We start from the raw sequence: 20,476 nt of genomic DNA on the forward strand, positions 1-20,476 counted from the left end.
GGGGACATAACCGGAGAGACGTAGTACTACACCAAGGGGTGTCCATTATTCGAATATCATGGAGCACAGATCCCAGAATGAGCAGTTTTTCATGTACAAAATTACAGAAAAAAAAATCAAAGGATAAAGTAAAACCTCAGCACTCAGCAAACACTCAAACGTTTAGATTCAAATACGAAAAAATCGAAATTTGTCGTGCAAATGTCGTGCGGTGCAAATGTTGTAGGAGTTATTGTTCAGCCGGCAACGAACACACAGTTGATGGCAAGCATATCGTAATAGGAATTTACCGTCTGGTATCGTGATATAATTGGGCTTTGAACTCCTCATGAATAACTGTGTTCTACTAGTCAAGTCCTTCATTTGATACCCATATTGATGGGGCTTAGAGAAGATATGTAATCCGCCATTTTGTGGTGGCGGCCATTTTGGATTTGCATTTTTCATAAATAACTGTGTTCTACTAATCAATCCCTTTCATTGGATACCCATATTGATGGGGCTTTGAGAAAATATGTAATCCGCCATTTTGTAGCGGTCGCCATATAGGATTTTCAAGATCATGAAATACGCAGTTTTATAATGACTGCAGAGATAAAGGTGTGTTCCAAATTTCAGATCAACCGCTCAACAGGAAAGGGGTCATATTTCAATTAATGTGGTACCGCGCCATAGACAAAGATGTTACATACAAACATACAAATATGTCACAGCTAAATAAAACCGTTTAAAAACTCCGGCATTCTATCAAATCGAGCGCTATTAGCCACTCATTCACCCGGCGCGACGCTTCCACCGCTTTTAACACACTTCGATTCGCTCTCCTGCTCCACATCCCAATGAAACTCCTGTCTCTCACTTTTTATAGCCATATAGTTAACGTTGTAGCGACCGCCTATATTTATTTATAATCTCTTTTTTTTTGTCTCCCTCCTTCACTTTGTCCATACGTTTCGCTCGTACCCGTGGTTGCTTGTAATGAATAGCTGTTTGCTGCGGGAGCGCAGACAAAATGTATGGGAAAGTAGGGAATTCTTTCTTTTTCATCAATTTGAACTTTATATGAGCTGAAAAACCGTAATGTGTAGCATATGAAAAATGGCTGAGGATATTTCCTATCAATGTGTGTATTTGGAACCAAAATCCATTCAATTAAGGTGGTATTAGCGTTCAAAAACTGAACACTTTTTCACACCGAAATATTGAAATGGGCCCCTATATTGAAAGGTTGGACGTAGTCCTACGTCAAAATCTGGAGGAGGTTGAGGCGATTCATGAACTAGGTAAACATAAGATCTTGAAATAGAAAACCTGTTTTTGCGTTGCTTTCAATTCATCGTTTGGCCTATTGCCTATACGTCTTATCGTGATTATATGATTGATTGTTTGTGAAAGTTGAAAAAGTCGTTACTGGATGTTTTCTTTGATAAAACCATTATGAAACCTGATTTTTCATGGAATGTTTAGTTCTAACATAAAATATGAAAATTTGCACATTTTTAAACGGTTTTATTTAGCTTGTCCTGTTTGTGTGTTTGTAACATGTCTGTAGCGCTATCCCACATTACTACAAATTTGACCCCCTTCATGTTGACCGATTGATCTCTGCAGTCACTATAAAACTGTGTATTTCATAAACTTGAAAATTTAAGATGGCGGCCTCTACAAAATGACGGATTACATATTTTCTGGAAAACGGGGGTGAATATGGGGTTTTCCAAAATCCCATCAATATGGGTATCAAATGGAAGGGCTTGATTATTAGAATACAGTTGTTTATGAAAAATGCAAATCCAAAATGGCCGCCACCACAAAATGGCGCCATATATGTTTTTTTCGAAATCATATCAACTTGGGTATCAAATGAAAGGGTTTGACTAGTAGAATACAGTTATTTGTGAAAAATGCAAATCCAAAATGGCGGATTACGTGTTTTCTCAGAACCCCAAGGACATTGATGAGACTAAAATAAAATCGTGGGGCACGTTGGATTTCCATTATCCGCATTCAATGGTTTCATCATATGCCCCGCAATTTTATTTTAGTCTTATCAATGTCCTTGACTAATGAAGAAACTGCTAACTGCTACTTGCCTAATTATTTTCTAGCTTTTAGTACATTATCTGTAGTATTATTCTGTTTAATCACAAAGGAACCGTTTAACTTAAAAAGTTTTTTTTACTTATTTTATTTTTTTATATTATTTGCATCTATTTTGTAATGCCGATTTCCTCCGGCTCATTGGTTTTGAGGTCTGTGTTAGGGAAATACATATATTCCAGTGATCGTACATCATAACTGAGTGGATTTCCGAGCGGGTACCCGCTTATATACAGATTCGTGTGATTCTAATAACCTGTTTTGAAAGCAATTTTAAAGCTATTTCAACAACACTAACACATTTTTTTACCAACTAATTCGATAGCAAACTTTTTTGAAATCGATGCAAAAAATGATTTTTTCGTCAATGTAACAAATCATCCTTACACAGAATTTATTGGAGTTTTCAAGACTGCCTGTCGATTTGCGATGATTGATTTATTGATTCATTCAAACAACAATACCTCTGTTTTGAATGGTCCTATAGGAACGTTATAGGCATCAAATAAAAGCTGATTGATAAGGTTAATTGGACTCACTTTTGAATTAGTTGGCAAAAAATTATGTTAGTTCACGAAATCTTTGAAAAAACAGAAAGAAATCGTTTTTTTTTATTTCATTCAGATATTGTTTTCCACTACATTTCTACACACATCAGAATAAAAATTTGCTTGAAAAATATTCCAAAACTTGAGAGAATCAGCTTTAAAATGATACACATCCCATCTTTAAGCGTTTATTCTATGTACAACAAATTGTATTTAATTTTTAATGAAAAAATCGGCAATTACTTTTTGGTGCAACCCAATTACATCCTGCCAATTTTCATTGTTTCGGTACACAATTTTCATATCGAGATAGTTCAATAACTGCTCGGGTCTGAACAGAAAATGATATTTTTGAGACATTCAAATGACTGTTAAGATAAAATTCGATGCATTTTTCTTGTTAAACTCAGTCTCAATCAAATATCCTGCATGCAACGAAACAGTCTATTTGACCAAAAATGTGGAACATCCACGTTGAAATTCACATTTAAAATATTTTCATTCGTTTGATATTCTCATTGACGAACGTTTGCCAAAAATTTGCGCTAGTAACCAATCTATCTCTGTAACGTTGGAATTAGATTATGTAAACACATCTTCCCCCGTTCACACCTACCCTAGCGTGTTCAATCATTATTTTTTGGCAAAAGGCAAATGCTTCCCGTCGGGTGGCGGCGGCGTGCGCTCCCTTTCGGGTGTGCGCTCCCCGTCGGGAGCAGCAGCCTTCCGTGAATTAGTTTGTGCCGCTCGGTGGATCGTGTCATCCTCAGTCGGCTCGTAACGCCTACAATGGATGGAAGTGTTTTTGCTCGCTCGTTCGTTCGTTCGCTCACGGAGGATAACGCTTTTGTGGGGATGGCGCTAAAAGTGCGAACCGAGTTTACTTCCACCTTCCGTTCCGGGTTTCATTCATAAATGCGTGCGATCTAGATAGTGGTGGATTGCAGTGAATTGACGAACAGGAATTGACCCAGTTGGCGGCCTTGGATTTGCTCTGTTTGCGCCATTTGCGCTCGAATTGGGTGGTGTTTGTTGTTCTGCGTTGCTTCCCGTGAGTGAGGAGGAGGTTCCCGATAAGGCGAGCTTGTGGCACACAAATCTTGATTGACAAACATTACCGAAACACACATTCGGAGGTGGAAAATCAATACTACGAAGTGGCATTATGGACAGTGGCGCGTATTTTTTCGATTACTGATCACGCTCATCATTTGGATACGGTTTGTGGCGACCGGTGGGCTGTTTGTGATAGTGATGAAATGTTGGACACCGAGCCGGATGTTGAATTGTTTGTGATCTGATTATGAACTTCACGAGAATCGGTTATTTCGTGTGGAGTGCGATTGCGAAGAGGATGTTCCGAAGAATCAGACCGGATAGATTGTGTGCGTTGTAAACTGCATCAAGAAGTTGTATTTGGAGTAGAATTTAGTGGCAGCAACTAAGTGAAAAATTTAGAAGTTTTGCTGACCGTTTACAAGATCTTAGTAGGAGCTGTTCTCAACACATGGTGTAACGGTTTTCTGAGTCGAAAGGTACGTTGCACACAACCAGTAAGTCACGCAAATGCCACATGTCATTTGAATAGAAGAATTTCTAAGCGATACAAATTTCAAGATAATTTCAAGTGCCTATTTAGGTGTCTTATCTGTCACTGGAAGCCAATTACGGCCAAGGTCTTATTTCCATTTAATTGCGTCGTTTGGTGTTATATTTTCTTTTCTATTTGGGTAGAAAAAATGTTCAAGGTTGATTGCATTTCATTGTTTCTCATCCTTGTGACAATCCATCGTCACATTTATCCGTGATTGATTTCACAAACCAAAACAGATTCGAAATTTGGAGCAAACTATTCGTTTATTTTGTCGGTTATCATCAATTTAAGCATGTGTATTCTTCGGTTTGTATGAATTTCCGTATTGCATAACGTTCATAGAAGAAAACTCTCCTTCTCAATGCAGTATAATTTGCGTCATTTTTATTGGTAAAAAAGTTCGAGAATACGCGCTTATCAGTGCAAGTCGAATGAAATTTCTTCCACAAAGGATCATCCGGCTAGAACCTGGTCCGAACCTGATGTCCTTTGCAGTTCGACATATATTAAAATTTGAAGTGGATATATTATATGTTGTTATTAATTAACTTTTGTCGTTCCATGAGCAACATGGTAAACAACGAGTCTACCAGCGACATAAAAGTGATTCGAACGACAAAACCGATCAGATCAAATATTCCCCAGTACCTAGAACCGTATACAATCCAAACAGAACACTGAATTTTTGTTTGCCTATCAAATGAAAGTGATTTTTTCCTGTCAACACTTTGAACCGGCTGAAACATAATCCCGTTCTGCCGGTGGACATAAAGAAAACGTAATCAGTAGCCAGAAATACACCCTGTTCAACCCAGGCTATGTTGTGTCTATTCCCCGGGCCAAGATGTTTTGGCTCGAGCCACGATCCGCGTCGTCAACAAATTATTAAAGCCAACTGGCAGTGGCACACCTCAAAAAGTTTTCTTTGGTCGCCTGCCAAAACGTCTCTCGTCACGCTTTCGTGCGGCTTGAATCATAGCGAAGGAAAATTCGCTGCCGCTGATTTCCTATTTGGCGCGTTCATTTTAGCGGCCATAAAGTCTTTGTAGGTACACAAAAGCATCGTCCGGCTGCCTGTTGCTGCAGCGCGCGGAGCGGAACTCATAAAAAAACATTTGCGTGCATAGCCTCCCCCCCAACCAAGGAACGCACGAACATATGTACGCGCGTAGGAAGTGACGGCCGATGGGAAATTGCGTCATAAAGAATTCGTGAATTGGTCATTGACATTCGAAATAGCTTTTGTCCAAAAAGTGAGACCAACGATATGAATGAACGGAGTGAAATGTGTTTGTTCAACGTATCGTTATTGGCTTTTTTTTTGCTGCCGGCCATGATCAACTTTCATTGCAACTCGGTTTTTCAAAGTCAAAGTCAAATGTTGGAATTGGTGACATTCATGACAGCATGTTCGTGAGTGTAGGCTATCGTGGGTGTTTTCCGACTGTTTTTCTTTATTCATTGGAAAGCATAATCGATGCTTCCATTATGGATATTGAACAGCACCAGGCACGTAGTTATGTAACATGGACATTTTCGAAGACTTATAGAACTTTTTTTTTTGTTTCGGACTCTGTTGCCTCAAACTGGCTCTACATTAAAAAGTAAGCTACGGAAGACGAATCTGATGCTTTCATTTGAAAGATGAGAAAATTCAGTACAGGATATAGTAGTGGAACAACTAAATTAGTGGATTTTAATAACATTTTGGAAGTGAAATACTTAAAAGTTAATAATTTTTAATGTGTTATTATTAATTTTATCATAAAAATTTATATTAAACTAGATTGTTTCTAACATTTAAATTGAAGTTCTTCAACCGCTCTACAATTTGATCTTTGAAGCAGAACTTCTATCTTTCTTAATTTGGCTGCAATATCGATATAAACAATTCCTGGTGAAAATTCAAGCAAAATTTTCAAAAATCACGATTTTTACCCCACTGTACATGTAATAGCCACCTAAACTTCACCTTAACGTTGAAAGGTTACATTTCTTCATGAAATAAGCCATATTTGAAATATAAAAAAATATGTTTTTCCAAACTATATATAATCGAGTCCAAAATTGTATACAATCGAATCACATATAATCGAGTCTGTATATAATCGAGTCCGACCTGTATCTCCAAAAGTTTCTTGATTTTATAATTATGATATATAGTGTATATCTGGAATCAAACCAATTTAAATTTAAATGTGGCTTTTCACAATATTATAATTGACCAATTCAATCTCATGCAGTGCTACAAATCGTCATCATGATCATAAATATTCTCATCGAACCTAACTAGACAAGACCTTCCAAAAGATCCGTCTGTCACAGTGTCGAATTATGTGTTTAAGAACAAGTGGAAACTCTCGAATCGTCGACATTTATGACTGCAGTTTCCTTCTGTCCGTCCGACCGCTTTTAATAGCTTTGCTAATTTATTATTCTTTTGCTTTCGAACGCTTGTAATGGAGTTCATGGTTCATTGTTTTGTCATTGTTTTTATCGTAAATAGATGTGTGCTGTCATAAGTAGGGGAAAGGGGGGCAGTTTCGGACGGGGGCAGCTTCGGACAACGCTTGTAAAAATTAGGTGGTACAATTTTCAACGAAATTAAAAATATAATTAAGTTAACAGCTCTTCCACCAACAGCTGTCATATGGTTTGACATCTCCTGGTCGTTTATTACTTACGAAAACAACACAGTGCCCTTTTTCATACACGTTTCGAAACTTTTGAGCTTGAAGTTGTAAGTATCTCTGTAATTTCTTTGTGAACGATTTAGAAATTTAAGTACACCACCTCAGAAATGAAAAAAAACGTGCAAACAACGGGGAAATAAAGGTCTATTTATTAGATAAAATTATGTTTTGTTTTCGGATGGTGGTGGGGCACATTCGGACACTGTTTAATACCTCATAAAATTTGTGTCTGATTGTTGTTTACTAACAAACATCAATTTAGTCTGATTCTCAGACTTAATGATGGTTAGAAACTACAAAAAAAACCGATAGAACCAGCATCAACGAAGATAAGATTTTTTTTTCATTCTTTATTTGAGAGGCTTTCAGCCTCCTGGGCTGGTTCGCCTCACGAAGATAAGATGGAAAGAGCTATCGAACTAGATTCGAATAGAACGTTTTCATGATTCTAGCTGACAGGTGGTCCAAATGGGTCCATTGTTTTTGATAATTTCCCAACTAACGGTTGCATAACGGGAAAACTGTTTCTCAATTTTCTGGAACATTTTAAAAAAGTAGCAAGAAGCAACGTAAACAAATCAATTTCAAAAAATCAAAAATCAATCAAAAAGTCATTGCACTTTGGAAACAATTAAATATTGCCAAGAAAATTGCACAATTCATGTATCTTTTCCACCTTATGTCACAAATCGCTCACAACCGCTGGATGTTTCAGTTATGGGCCTTTTCAAGCAAAAGCTCTCAGTTTCCCGGAACGATTGGCTACTCAACCATCCTGGAAAAACTATTTCTATACACGACCTTTCAGGTATAGTTGCATCGGCTTATAATGCTTCTTTCAATCTGAGTAATATCCTAGCTAGATTCAAAATGACAGGTTGCTATCCATGCTCAAGAAAGGTTTTTTCGGACAACGATTTTGAATGCTCAAATGATTTCACCTACTGGAGCGGAGGTAGCAACTGACTCATCGGGTAATACAACAATGCTGCAAAACATTGCGTCTACAGCACAGATAGATTTAACTTTGGCAACTTTGTCTCCGGAAAAGGTTGGACCTTTTCCAAAAACTTCACCGCGGAAAATCACCACTCGGAAACGGAAGAGAGCAAAATCACGAATTTTTACTGACTCTCATAGCATAGCTTTCAGACTGGAAATAAGGCTGGGAATAAGAGGAAACGGAAGTAATTGTTGATAAAAATTAAATTATAATTTTTTTTTCGTTGTCCGAAAGTGCCCCGGGACTGTCCGAAACTGCCCCACACATGGGGCACATTCGGATAAAAAGGCAATTTTCAAAAATTCGAATAAACCATTCGTAATCGCATCAACGCACACCTCTAACACGCTCATGTGATACATTGATGTCCCAATGACAACCAGGATAAATTCAGGATTTTTTTAAGTTTACAAAAATATGAAAAATCAAGGAGAAAAAAAGTGTCCGAATGTGCCCACCTCTCCCCTACAACAAAAATCATTGAGAACCTAGAATTTAGCCTCAGTAGGTCATAGATACTAGCAGAGCTTGTTATTTCGAAGCTATGAGATGAAGATAGTTTTTTTAACTTGCTTCTCTCACTTCAGTTGGATACATTTTCGATTGCTTCATTGTAATCTATCGGGGTGAAGTGATATACTGAATACATTCACTACGCATACTGAAACATCGATTCTTTTGTTTTGGTAATTTACACAGTCGTTTCCTTTCACTTTGGGAAGCATAAGCTTTTATTGACGATTGAAACTACTCGAATGGGTTATATTCATTGTCATGGCTAGAGAGTTTTAATTGGCATACGGAAGAATACTCGCTGCTTTCAATTGAAAGTTTCATTTCACCAAATTATTGGGTATGCAACCAAATATTGACAAAGACTTGTATTTGCAGATGTTCAATTTTTACTGTGTTGAAAATGTCGAGTTTCGTTGCAAGTAAGCACCATTTGCGGGATGTTTTGATTTTGCTGTTTCCATTGGAAGACAAGTGCAGCTAAAGTGCTCCGTATACTTGTGAAAGTTTATGGTGACTCTGCACCATCGGATAGATTTTGTAGGGAATGGTTTGGACGATTTAAAAGGGATGATTTTAGTGCCAGAGGTAATAAACGTCCGGGTTAACACCTTGATCGCCCCGTCACCCAGATGTGAGTGACACTTTTCTCGTTCAATTTGAATTGGATTTTTAAACGGAATTTGATAGAACGGGCACTTAAATGTAAATATGGGTTATGAAGAACAATAAAAAAAATCAAAAACATAAAAATATAGTTTTTATACTATACTTTTAAACGGTTTATTTAGCATTACCTGCTGTAAATATGTTTGTATGTTTATCTGCAGGGTTGTCCCACATCAATAGAAATTTAACCTCCTTCCTGTTGACCGATTGATCTGAAATTTGGAGCACGCCTTTATTTCTCCTGTCGTTATAAAACTGCGTATTCTATGATCTTGAAAATCCAAGATGGCGGCCGCTACAATATGGCGGACTACATATTTTATCAAAACCCCATCAATATGGGTATCAAATGAAAGGGCTTGACTAGTAGAACAGAGTTATTTATGAAAAATGTAACATAATAGACATATTGTTTTTTTGGAATAAATAGGCGCTTATCCGCGTTGCGCAATTATTATTCTCATTCTCAGGAAAAAAAACTTGCAACTTGCTTCTTCTTTTAGCTTTTCAACTAGCAAACGCAAAGCGATGAAAATGAATTACGTGAAAAATCGGAGTTGCCAAATGTGATATAGTTTATGACGATTATTTTCCTACAAATGTGACATATGTTCTCAGTATGATATATTCACAGAACCTTCGCAATCGATTGAACAGAATATTCCCTATTATCCAATAAAATTGTAATTATTCATCGCCATTGAATATACTATATAAAGCAAGTACGTTCGGTTGAATTTCAATTTTTATTATCATTTCCAACACTGTATAATTGACTGAAAACTTATTTTTATAGGTTTTCTAATCAGCAGTCGGTTGATTTCATTCGGATTCGACAGGAAGTAGTCCTGAATCGAACTCGAATTCATTATTATCGTCGCCCACTTATTTCTCTAGCGCACCGACAGTTGAATTTGGGCCCCGCTCTGGGTGACGAAGGTGTTAACCGAAAAAGTTTGAAAAAGAATAGTTAGAGACATTACTCGATCAAAATTAGAGCCAAACGCAGCATTCAGAATCATAGGAAATTAATCGATAAGCTATTTCTAAACGACTCAAAGCCGCAGGATACCGGGAACGAAAAAATGGATCGAAAACGGTGCGAAATGCTCTGTATTTGGTGGGATCAAAAAGAATGTGATCCACTGCTGCCAAAACCAGGTCAAACGACCAATGGGGATTTCTACAGGCAACAATTGATCCGTTCAAAGCGAGTTATTGCTGGAAAACGTCCAAATTATGCGACCAGACAAGTGCCGATAATATTCGATCACAACAACGCTCGGCCTCGTGTTGCTGATTGAGTAAAAAACTATTTGAAAAATAGCGGATGGGAAATTTTGGTTCAACTACCTTATAACCCAGATCGTGCCCTTCCGACTGCCATTTGAACGATCTTGTTTCACTCCAGAAACCTAACAGGAATCAGCATCTTCTAGATAACTCACAACCCATCACTCTTCTAAGCTGCGTAGGGGTGCTCCTGGAAAAGGCCGTTTATCGATGGGTATGAGGTAATATATAGAGGTGGAGCAGTAGGCGAAGTGTATCTGTATTGGCAAGCCAAATATCGTGTCGTAATTATTTGCATTCAATTTGGAATGTATATGGAAGAAACAGAACAATATTGAAAGTACTTACGGTTGCATGATAATTTGAGCCAAAATTATCATTAAATCTTTCAACTGGTTGTTTTTTAACAGATGACAATTATATCGTGGCTTATTTCGATTATTCATGTGGTAAAAAGGTCCAGAGAGCAGTCGTTTGCTTAGTTCACAACATACACACCGATACTGAGAGCCTTCGAAACATCAACTTCATAATGGTAAAATAATGAAACTTCGTTTGTTTCTATGAACGTGGGGGAGTGAAAAAGGCACATGGAAATATCACTTTTATCCGTCTTTTTCGACGTGATTTCACAAATATTCACTTCACGCTATCACATTAGCCTCATATCCAGTGGACACAACGACTGACGTCACTTTTTGCGAAATAGTTATGCAGCGTATGCTATGTCGCTCGAAACTCGACCATCTTCATTACCTTTTTTCCATGACATTGGGTAACAACCTTCTTAGAGTCCAAAAAGATGCTTCATCTCAGATAATTCGCTTTTCATTAGATTAATTAAAAGCAAAATAAGGGCCTACAAAACAACACTAGATGAAATCAAAACATCAGTTGAAATCAAGGAAAATTATATTCCTCAACGCTCGGTTATCTCACCGATTCTGTTCGTGATAATAATCACTGTATTTTTGCAATAATTCCCGAAAATATAAGAATCCTTGTATATGCAGAAGTCATTATGGTTGTGTAATATTCACCTAAAACACGTTTACCCGAAACACATATACCCAAATGACATTCACCCGAATGCAACATTTAACCGAATGTAACGTTTATCCGAATGAAGGAGGAAAAAATCAGACAAACTAGGTTATATGTTTGGTCGAATCTCCTGATGATAAATAAGATTAAATCAAAACATCATGAGAGAGCAACGAAAATATGAAGTAAAACTGTAATGAGAAAACTTAAAAAGGATGCGTGAGACTTCGCTGATTAATTTTTCGAAATTAGTGTAGACACAATTGGTGGGTGTTAAGTCAGAGGGGACCAGGTCGCACAATTTTAAAAATCGCCCCTTAAAAACCCCTTATAGCACTAATCTTCAAGTTCATTTTTCTTTAAATCATAAAAATGTCACGTAGTCTGATCTCACTTAACACCGATCAATTAACATGTTATCTTTTTTATTTCTCGTATTGCTCTTTAAGGCTAGGAGATCATTCGAAAATGAACACGGGCTGTAGAATATTTTTTTTCAAAAATTCAGCAGATAATTTTAACATAAAAATATAAAGCAAAAATGTCTTGAAAATGTGAAAAGAATTGGTAAGAAAAAATGGTATATACGTATTGATACCACCGCAGTGCAATTTTTATTATCAAGTTTATTTTTCCGTAGGAAAACGCTCAGTCGAACCTGACAGAATAATCGTCTCGCATGTTTCAAATCAATCGGGCAATCGATGGAACACATGTTTGCGTGTGTGAAGTCATCGCTTCCGGCTGCCGAGTCGACTTGCGTCACCTTGAAGGTTTAGGGTTGCCTCGGTACCCTATCCCCGACATTTTATAGAATTTTTTCCTTTATATACATGCGCTGTCCTTTCGCGTTTTATTTGTTCTAAACATTTGATTTGGATTTATCAAACGTAATTTTCTTGATTCAATAATTACAAGAAATTATTCCTTCTTTGACAAATGAACTTCTCTGTCTGCTAGGGATTTTAATTTGTTATCAGGATTATTAACAAAATTGAAATCTTTTTCCGAATATTTCTTCCTTTCTCATTCGGATAAATTTTCTATCCAGATAATTCGTATTCAACTGACCTTGTTTTTCGTAAATTCTCTAGAATCCCATTGTTTTATAATACTGTTGGTTTTTCTCCTTCCAACGCATTATCTGTATTTCTCTTTTTTTCTTTTTTAACACATTTCAATATCTCTTTCTTTGAATTTTAGGGCGACTGCTTGAAATTGACAGCTTTATTCTGCGTATGTACTTGGCCCACCCACATCCAAATGACTGGATAATTTTAATGATCGAATTTATAAGTCCCTCTTTATTATAAAAATTAAATATGAAAGTGAAACTATACCACTTTTTCATAACATTGAAAAATATAGTACGCAACGCCGCTTTTCATCGTTTCTACACCAAAAATAGATTTTTATCTCATTTTTTGCCATCCCGATTTATTACATTGAATGAGCGTAAAAATAACAGAAAATGCAATGACTCACAAATACTGGTAAGCATTTGTATAATATACTAGCTAACCCGGCAAACTTCGTCCCGCCCATTTACTTGATTAATTCTCGAGTAATGGAGACATTTGTGTTTTATTTGTATGGCAGCCACCCCTAAGAGAGGGGGGAGGGGTATCTAACCACCATAGAAACATTCATTGCACCCTAAAGTTTCCATATGCCTAATTTGGTTTAATTTGCTTGGTTAATTCTCGGGTAATGCAAAAATTTGTGTTTCATTTGTACGGCAGCCCCCTCTAAGAGAGGGGGAAGGAGTATCTTAACACCATAGAAACATTTATTGCATCCTAAAACCTCCACATGCCAAATTTGGTTTCATTTGCTTGATTAATTCTCGAGTAATGCAGAAATTTGTGTTTCATTTGTATGGCAGCCTCCCCTTTGAGTGGGGGAAGGACTGTCTAACCATCATAGAAACATTTATTGCACCCTAAAACTTTCACATGCCAACTTTGGTTTCGTTTGATTGATTAATTTCCGAGTAATGCAAAAAATTGTGTTTCATTTGTATGGCAGCCTCCTCTAAGAGAGGGGGAAGGAGTATCTTATCACCATAGAAACATTTATTGCATCCTAAAACCTCCACATGCCAAATTTGGTTTCATTTGCTTGATTAATTCTCGAGTAATGCAGAAATTTGTGTTTCATTTGTATGGCAGCCCCCCCTTTGAGTGGGGGAAGGACTGTCTAACCATCATAGAAACATTTATTGCACCCTAAAACTTTCACATGCCAACTTTGGTTTTGTTTGCTTGGTTAATTTCCGAGTAATGCAGAAATTTGTGTTTCATTTGTATGGCAGCCCCCCCCTAAGAGAGGGGGGAGAGGTCTCAAAATATCACGAAAACCTTCCCCGGCCCCAAAAACCCCTACATACCAATTTTCATGTCGATCGGTTCAGTAGTTTCCGAGTCTATAAGAATCAGACAGACAGACAGACATCACTTATTATATATATAGATAGATAGATAGATATGGTACGGCAATATAAGATTAATACGAATAAAATTAGAAAACACTTTCCAACTTCAATTTGTAATGAGATGTAATATTATCACGCTTCTCCGCAACAGCATCGTTAGCTATGTGGATAGCGTGGTCGTGTAAAACAGTCTTGGATTCCAGTCGGCCTTGGTTCGATCCCCGTTGACATCGTTTGGACTTTTTTTTGCGCAATTCCAAAAAAAGATGAAAAAAGAAAAAAGAAAGGGATGTCTGCTTCCATACATACAAACATTTGAAAGCGTTGGGGGACAGATGACTTATTTGCGCATTTGACGCTACAAGGCATGAAAAGACATGGTTTCTTCCGAAAATGAAATGCTTTCTAGCAACGCTAGTATGGGTGTACTCTACCCACGCACTATACGAGTTTTTGCATACTGACTGTGATCATTTTAATAGCGCTCATCAGAATCAAATATGAAAATAAAAAATACCTTCTTATAGAATATAGCTGTAAATATTACATTTGGGTAAACGCTGCCTATTTGGGTACCTGTCGCATTTGGGTATTTGTTACATTCCGGTGATTGGAATTCGAGTGAATGTTTTTCGGTTGCCGTCGTTTGGGTAACTATCCTTCGGGTAAATGTTACAAAATTGTTTTACTCTATCAAGGACTGAACTTGAGTGATCGATAACACGAGATCGCAGTGCTTGTATCAATTCCAATAGATATTTGATCAAGCAGGAGTGTAACGCTACTGGAACGTGAAGAGGTTAGGTAAACCTTTTATAGGGCATACCATTCGATTAAGAGGCAGTGAAGGTCTGCCTTCTATGGGTTATAGCCCCCGTATTTGCATGTATTTTTCTGTTACTGCATCGACACCATAAACACTATTCACAATTTCAGCGACCTGGCTTGCATTTTCGCTTTTATGAAAGAAAAAAGTATAAAATGTACCGAATTTTCTCTTTGTTGACTTCCCCATTGTTAACACCCTGTTACTCACAACTGAATGGAACAAACAAAAAAACAGCAAAAGATTTTTTCTCAGTGTGAAATGTCACCATTACAACGAGCCTAAACTTGAAATTATATGATCGATATTACGGAAGATATCGATCACTACAGCCAGCTACCGAAAAAATAATAGATTGGTTTTCCCTAACCAATATATTAGAATTTTCACATTTTTTCTCTTCTTTTTTCGGGAAAACCGTCTCTTGTTGAACCCCTTTTAATAGATTAAGCAGTTCCGAAATTCAATGTTTTACTCAAGATTCAATATTTTTTATTTGCTTTTTTTTAATTGGTTCCTTGATTTTCCTTCAAATTGCCCAGTTTGAAATATTGCGAGGATTTCATCATAATCATAATTATCGTCACTGGACTACACCAGACGTGACGTTTTATGGACTCTGCCAGTCATCATTCATGGCTAAAGTGTTTGAGAACATGTACAAGATTGCGAGTCGCCAATATTTATGACAGCCTGTGGTGTATTCCTTCTGTCCGTTCTGACTGCTATTCATAGCCTTGTTAATTTATTTGCCAATTTTTATTTGCGGTTGTCATAATGGGAAGCGTGCTTTTTGCTAATGAAATGATTTTTTTCGTGCTGTTAGGATTGGTTCACATTAGTTGTTTCCGAACGCTCATAATATAGTAATCAATGATTTATGATTATTGAAATAGAAATTTTATTGTTATACAGCCATTCCATGTCAAACATATATAGTCGTTCTCAGATTTTCGTTAAAAGTGGTAGTTTCGTTCTTTATCGCAAAATATTAGACCCGTATTTTTTTATTTTTTTTGTTAGGGTGCCCATTTTCATTTTAGGGTGATCCGGAATATCGACTTTTCCACTTTTTTCCAAAAATGTCATTTTTCAAAAATTGATAACTTGTGAACTACTGAACCGATCGACATATCAAATTAAAGCTTATAAGCTAGTCATTCTTAGTCATTCGTGGGAAAATACTATTTTAGGTTTTGGCTTTGTTTTTATTGATTGTATTTGTTTTTTATAGTTTTCATGGTCTCGGGACCAAGGGCGCTATATTTTTTTATATTTTTTTATGGAAATGATTTTTCACATAACATATCTCGAAACCAAGGAGGCGTTTTATTCGTTTTTGAGTTATGATTTTTCAAAGTTACCCGATGATTTAAAAAATCATTTTTCCCTTTTTTCCCAAAAATGACTTTTTTCAAAAAATTATTACTTTTGAACTACTGGACCGATTCAGATGATCGATATGTCAAATTAAAGCCTACTATCTTTTTGAAAAAATAACACACTTGCCAACTAATTGGATTATAGTCACATACATCCAGTCTAGTCGCATAGAAATATTGAAGGAAAACTGAAAACATGTTAACTTTGAAAAATCATAACTTAAAAACGAAAAATGACACCTCGCTGGTATTCGGATGTACAGGGTTTTCCAACTTTAAATTCCGAAAGTAAATTGAAATAAAACACACTTAGAATTCGAATATCGATTAAACTTTTATTTCAAATTAAAGTTTGGTTTATGCCATTATGTGTGAAATACAACATCATTCAAATGTCCACCTAGGGCTTCCTCGCACACCTTGATCCGGAACAGGTAATTTTCGGTGACTTTTCGGCACATATGGGGCGGTATCTCGGTCATAGCTTCACGAATGTTGTCTTTCAAATGTTCAAGAGTTTGCGGAGAGTTGGCATAGACACGGTCTTTCGCATAACCCCACAAAAAAAGTCCAGCGGGTTCAAATCGCATGATCTGGACGGCCAATTGGCATCACCAAAACGCGAAATTATGCGTCCCTCAAATTTCGTTCGCAATATGGCCATGTTCGGCCGTGTTGTGTGGCACGTGGCGCCGTCCTGCTGAAACCACATGTCATCCGTATCCATATCTTCAATTTGTGGCAAAAAAAAATCGGTTAACATGCGGCCATAGCGCTCACCATTCACAGTTACCGTCTCGCCGTCCTCATTTTCAAAGAAATACGGCCCGATGACTCCACCAGACCATAATGCGCACCAAACAGTGACTTTTGGCGGATGCAATGGCCTCTCAACAATCACGTGTGGATTTTCTGAATCCCATATACGGAAATTTTGGGTGTTCACATAGCCACCCAGCTCGAAATGTGCCTCATCGCTGAAGAAAATTTGATGCGAAAATTCAGCATTTTGCTGCTGTTGTTCGTTCACCCAATCGACGTATGCCCGACGCATTCCATGGTCACCACGCTTTAATTTTTGTACCAGTTGGACTTTATATGGATGTAGGTGCAAGTCCAAATGCAAAATTCGCCACAATGATGTGTTTGACAAGCTCAATTGCTGAGCACGTCGTGGAATCGAAACATTCGGGTCATCCTCCACACTGGCAGCAACAGCAACAATATTTTCGACCGAACGCACATTATGATGATGCACAGGTTTCACAATATCCGCTACGGATCCAGTTTGTTCGAATTTACGCACTACATTAGCGATTGTGTGTTCTGTAGGCCGTCCATGACGACCAAAATTCGTCCGTAATGCTCGAAAAACATTTGTCAGTTTTTCATCATTTTTATAGTATAATTTAACAAAATTAACACGCTGTGCGATGCTGAAACGATCCATATTGTAAAATGGCAGACATTCAACTAACGATATGACGCTTTGGTTGACAGCTATGTCAAACGGTTGTCAGCGCAGGGCTGTATACTTTTGGAAGCCCGAAATGGAAAACCCTGTATTATGTGAAAAAACCTCAGCTTTCAGGAAATAATATAAAAAAATACGGCGCTCTTGGTCTCCAAACGATTAAGCTATAGAAAACAAATATAATCAATAATCACGAAAACAAAATCCATTTCTATTCAGGGTGTAATATTTTTTCAAACAAGACTAGCTTATTGGCTTCAATTTGATATGTCGATCATCTGAATCGGTCCAGTAGATCAAAAGTTATGATTTTTTGTGGTGGAACAAATGGGAAAAACTGATTTTTCGGACCATCGGTTAACTTTGGAAAATAATAACTCAAAAATGAAAAAATCGCCTCCCTGGTTTCGAGATGTGCTATGTGAAAAATTCTCATTTCCAGAAAAAATATAAAAAAATATAGCGCCTTTGGTCTCGAGACCATGAAAACTTTAAAAAACAAATACAATCAATAATAACGAAAACAATTCAAATTTTCTGCAACTGTAGTATTTTTTTCAAAAAAGACCAGCTAATAGGCTTTAATTTAATATATTGTACATCTGAATTGGTATGGTGGTTCAAAAGTTATAAAAATTTTTAAAAAGTCATTTTTGGCAAAAATGCGAAAAAATTGATTTTTCGGACCACCATAAAATGGAAATGGTCACCCTAACAAAAAATAAAAAAAATACTACCACTTTTGACGACAATCTGAGAAACACTATATCGGTTTGGCATGGAATGGCTGTAAAAGTATAACATACATAGGGGATTGTGTCCAGGACATGACATTGTTGGCGTAGAAATTCGAAATTCTTTTATTCAATTTGTTCGTTAATCAATTCGTATATTTTTTGGAGCGCATGAACATTTTGAAAATAACACTTTAGTAGAATATTCTGCTGGCTCTGATGGGCCGATGGTTTGTGTGGTTTTTGTAGGAGCAGTTGAAGATGGTTGTTTAATAATTCATTTTTGCTCTTACGAGAATAATAGATTCGCTGATCATACATGTACCAGAAGTATGAAAAGCTATGCGTACCCTCGGAATGAACGATTCGTAACCATAGTTTTCTCACATTTGCATACACACACAAACTCATGAAAAATACCTTTGTATTGAAAGGTCCTACGTTCCTCATAGGAATCAAATGAAAGCTGGTTGACATGGTAAAATGGATTTGCTATTGCAAGTCAACTCATGCACCCCGGGTGCGAAATCTTCACTCGACGCCACTGAACTAAAGGGTGTGTCACATCAAATTGCATCACGGAAAAAACGCTGTAAAAATTCGCCCAGTAGACCGATCCTTTTGAAAATTTTAGACAGTAAAATAAAAACTATTAAACAACTTTTGGCATTTTCTTTTTATTCATACTTCGAGCCCAAGCCCGTATGCTCGCACCTTCCTCTTTACCCCGTCCATAAGGTTCTGTACAACGTCAGGTTATAGTTTTTTTTAAACAGAAATCCATTTTCTCTTGAAGTCCGCCTCCGATTTGACAACTTTTTGGTTCTTCCGGAGGGCCTGCTTCATAATCGCCCAATATTTCCCTATTGGGCGAAGCTCCGGCGCGTTGGGCGGGTTCATTTCCTTTGGCACGAAGGTGACCCCGTTGGCTTCGTACCACTCCAATACGCCCTTTGAATAGTGGCACGAAGCGAGATCCGGCCAGAAGATGGTCGGGCTCTCGTGCTGCTTCAATAGTGGTAGTAAGCGCTTCTGTAGGCACTCCTTAAGGTAAACCTGCCCGTTTACCGTGCCGGTCATCACGAAGGGGGCGCTCCGCTTTCCGCAAGAGCAGATCGCTTGCCACACCATGTACTTTTTGGCAAACCTGGATAGTTTCTGCTTGCGAATCTCCTCCGGAACGCTGAATTAGTCCTCTGCGGAGAAGAACAACAGGCCCGGCAGCTGACGAAAGTCCGCTTTGACGTAGGTTTCGTCGTCCATTACCAGGCAATGCGGCTTCGTCAGCATTTCGGTGTACAGCTTCCGGGCTCGCGTCTTCCCTACCATGTTTTGCCTTTCGTCGCGGTTAGGAGCCTTCTGAACCTTGTATGTACGCAGGCCCTCCCGCTGCTTGGTCCGCTGGACGAATGAACTTGACAAATTCAGCTTATTGGCGACATCCCGGACCGAACTTCTCGGATCACGTCTAAACTGCTTAACTACGCGCTTGTGATCTTTTTCACTGACGGAGCATCCATTTTTGCCGTTCTTCACCTTCCGGTCGATGGTTAAGTTCTCGAAGTATCGTTTTAGTACTCTGCTGACCGTGGATTGGACGATTCCCAGCATCTTACCGATGTCCCGATGTGACAACTCCGGATTCTCGAAATGAGTGCGCAGGATTAATTCACGACGCTCTTTTTCGTTCGACGACATTTTTCCAAATTTACGAAAAATTGACAGTGAAGCATGGCCAACGTGATCTATACACTCTTATCTGATTATAAGCGAAAGCTGAAGATATAATTCCTAAAAACTTTTCACCAGACGGCATGAAAATCGACGCGCTGTATCATCTCATCGAGTCTGATTCGCAGTGATAGGTATATAGACATTGTGGCTCGCATCAACATTGATTGCTCGTATTGGTATGGGTAAGGAATAAATCGCCACAAAAAAAAACTGCAGCAGAAACAATCACTCAGATAAAGTTTTGTAGTCTAGAAATATTGTTGCGCGGGTAAAACATCATGGGCGCAAGGCGGACAATTTTTCAGAGCAGTTGTCTCTATTGCAGTTATTTTCTGAGGAAATATTTTCCGGGCACGCAAAATTATATAAAACCAAGGAAGATAACATCTCACCATAGGTAGATGTATTCAGGTTTTTCCTTAGAGACTTTCATTT

The 20,476-nt window shown here is 37.7% G+C and overlaps 1 protein-coding gene across 3 annotated transcripts in view; it reads left to right on the forward strand.

Annotated features, from left to right (window-relative positions):
• Positions 1-20,476, forward strand: part of LOC129777635 (uncharacterized) — a 61,024-nt gene that overhangs the window by 29,969 nt on the left and 10,579 nt on the right. Inside the window, exon 1 of one of the 3 annotated variants that reach the window (XM_055784033.1) lies at positions 3,400-4,201. The exons of 1 other annotated variant lie outside the window; for it this stretch is intronic. The gene's annotated coding sequence lies outside the window, so the exon portion shown is untranslated. Of the gene's footprint in view, positions 1-3,399; positions 4,202-20,476 lie in introns of those variants that run through there. One more of the 3 variants, XM_055784016.1, reaches the window with a different exon arrangement.

The sequence above is a fragment of the Toxorhynchites rutilus genome, chromosome 1 (assembly GCF_029784135.1).
Source record: "Toxorhynchites rutilus septentrionalis strain SRP chromosome 1, ASM2978413v1, whole genome shotgun sequence".
Taxonomy (NCBI): Eukaryota; Metazoa; Arthropoda; class Insecta; order Diptera; family Culicidae; genus Toxorhynchites; species Toxorhynchites rutilus.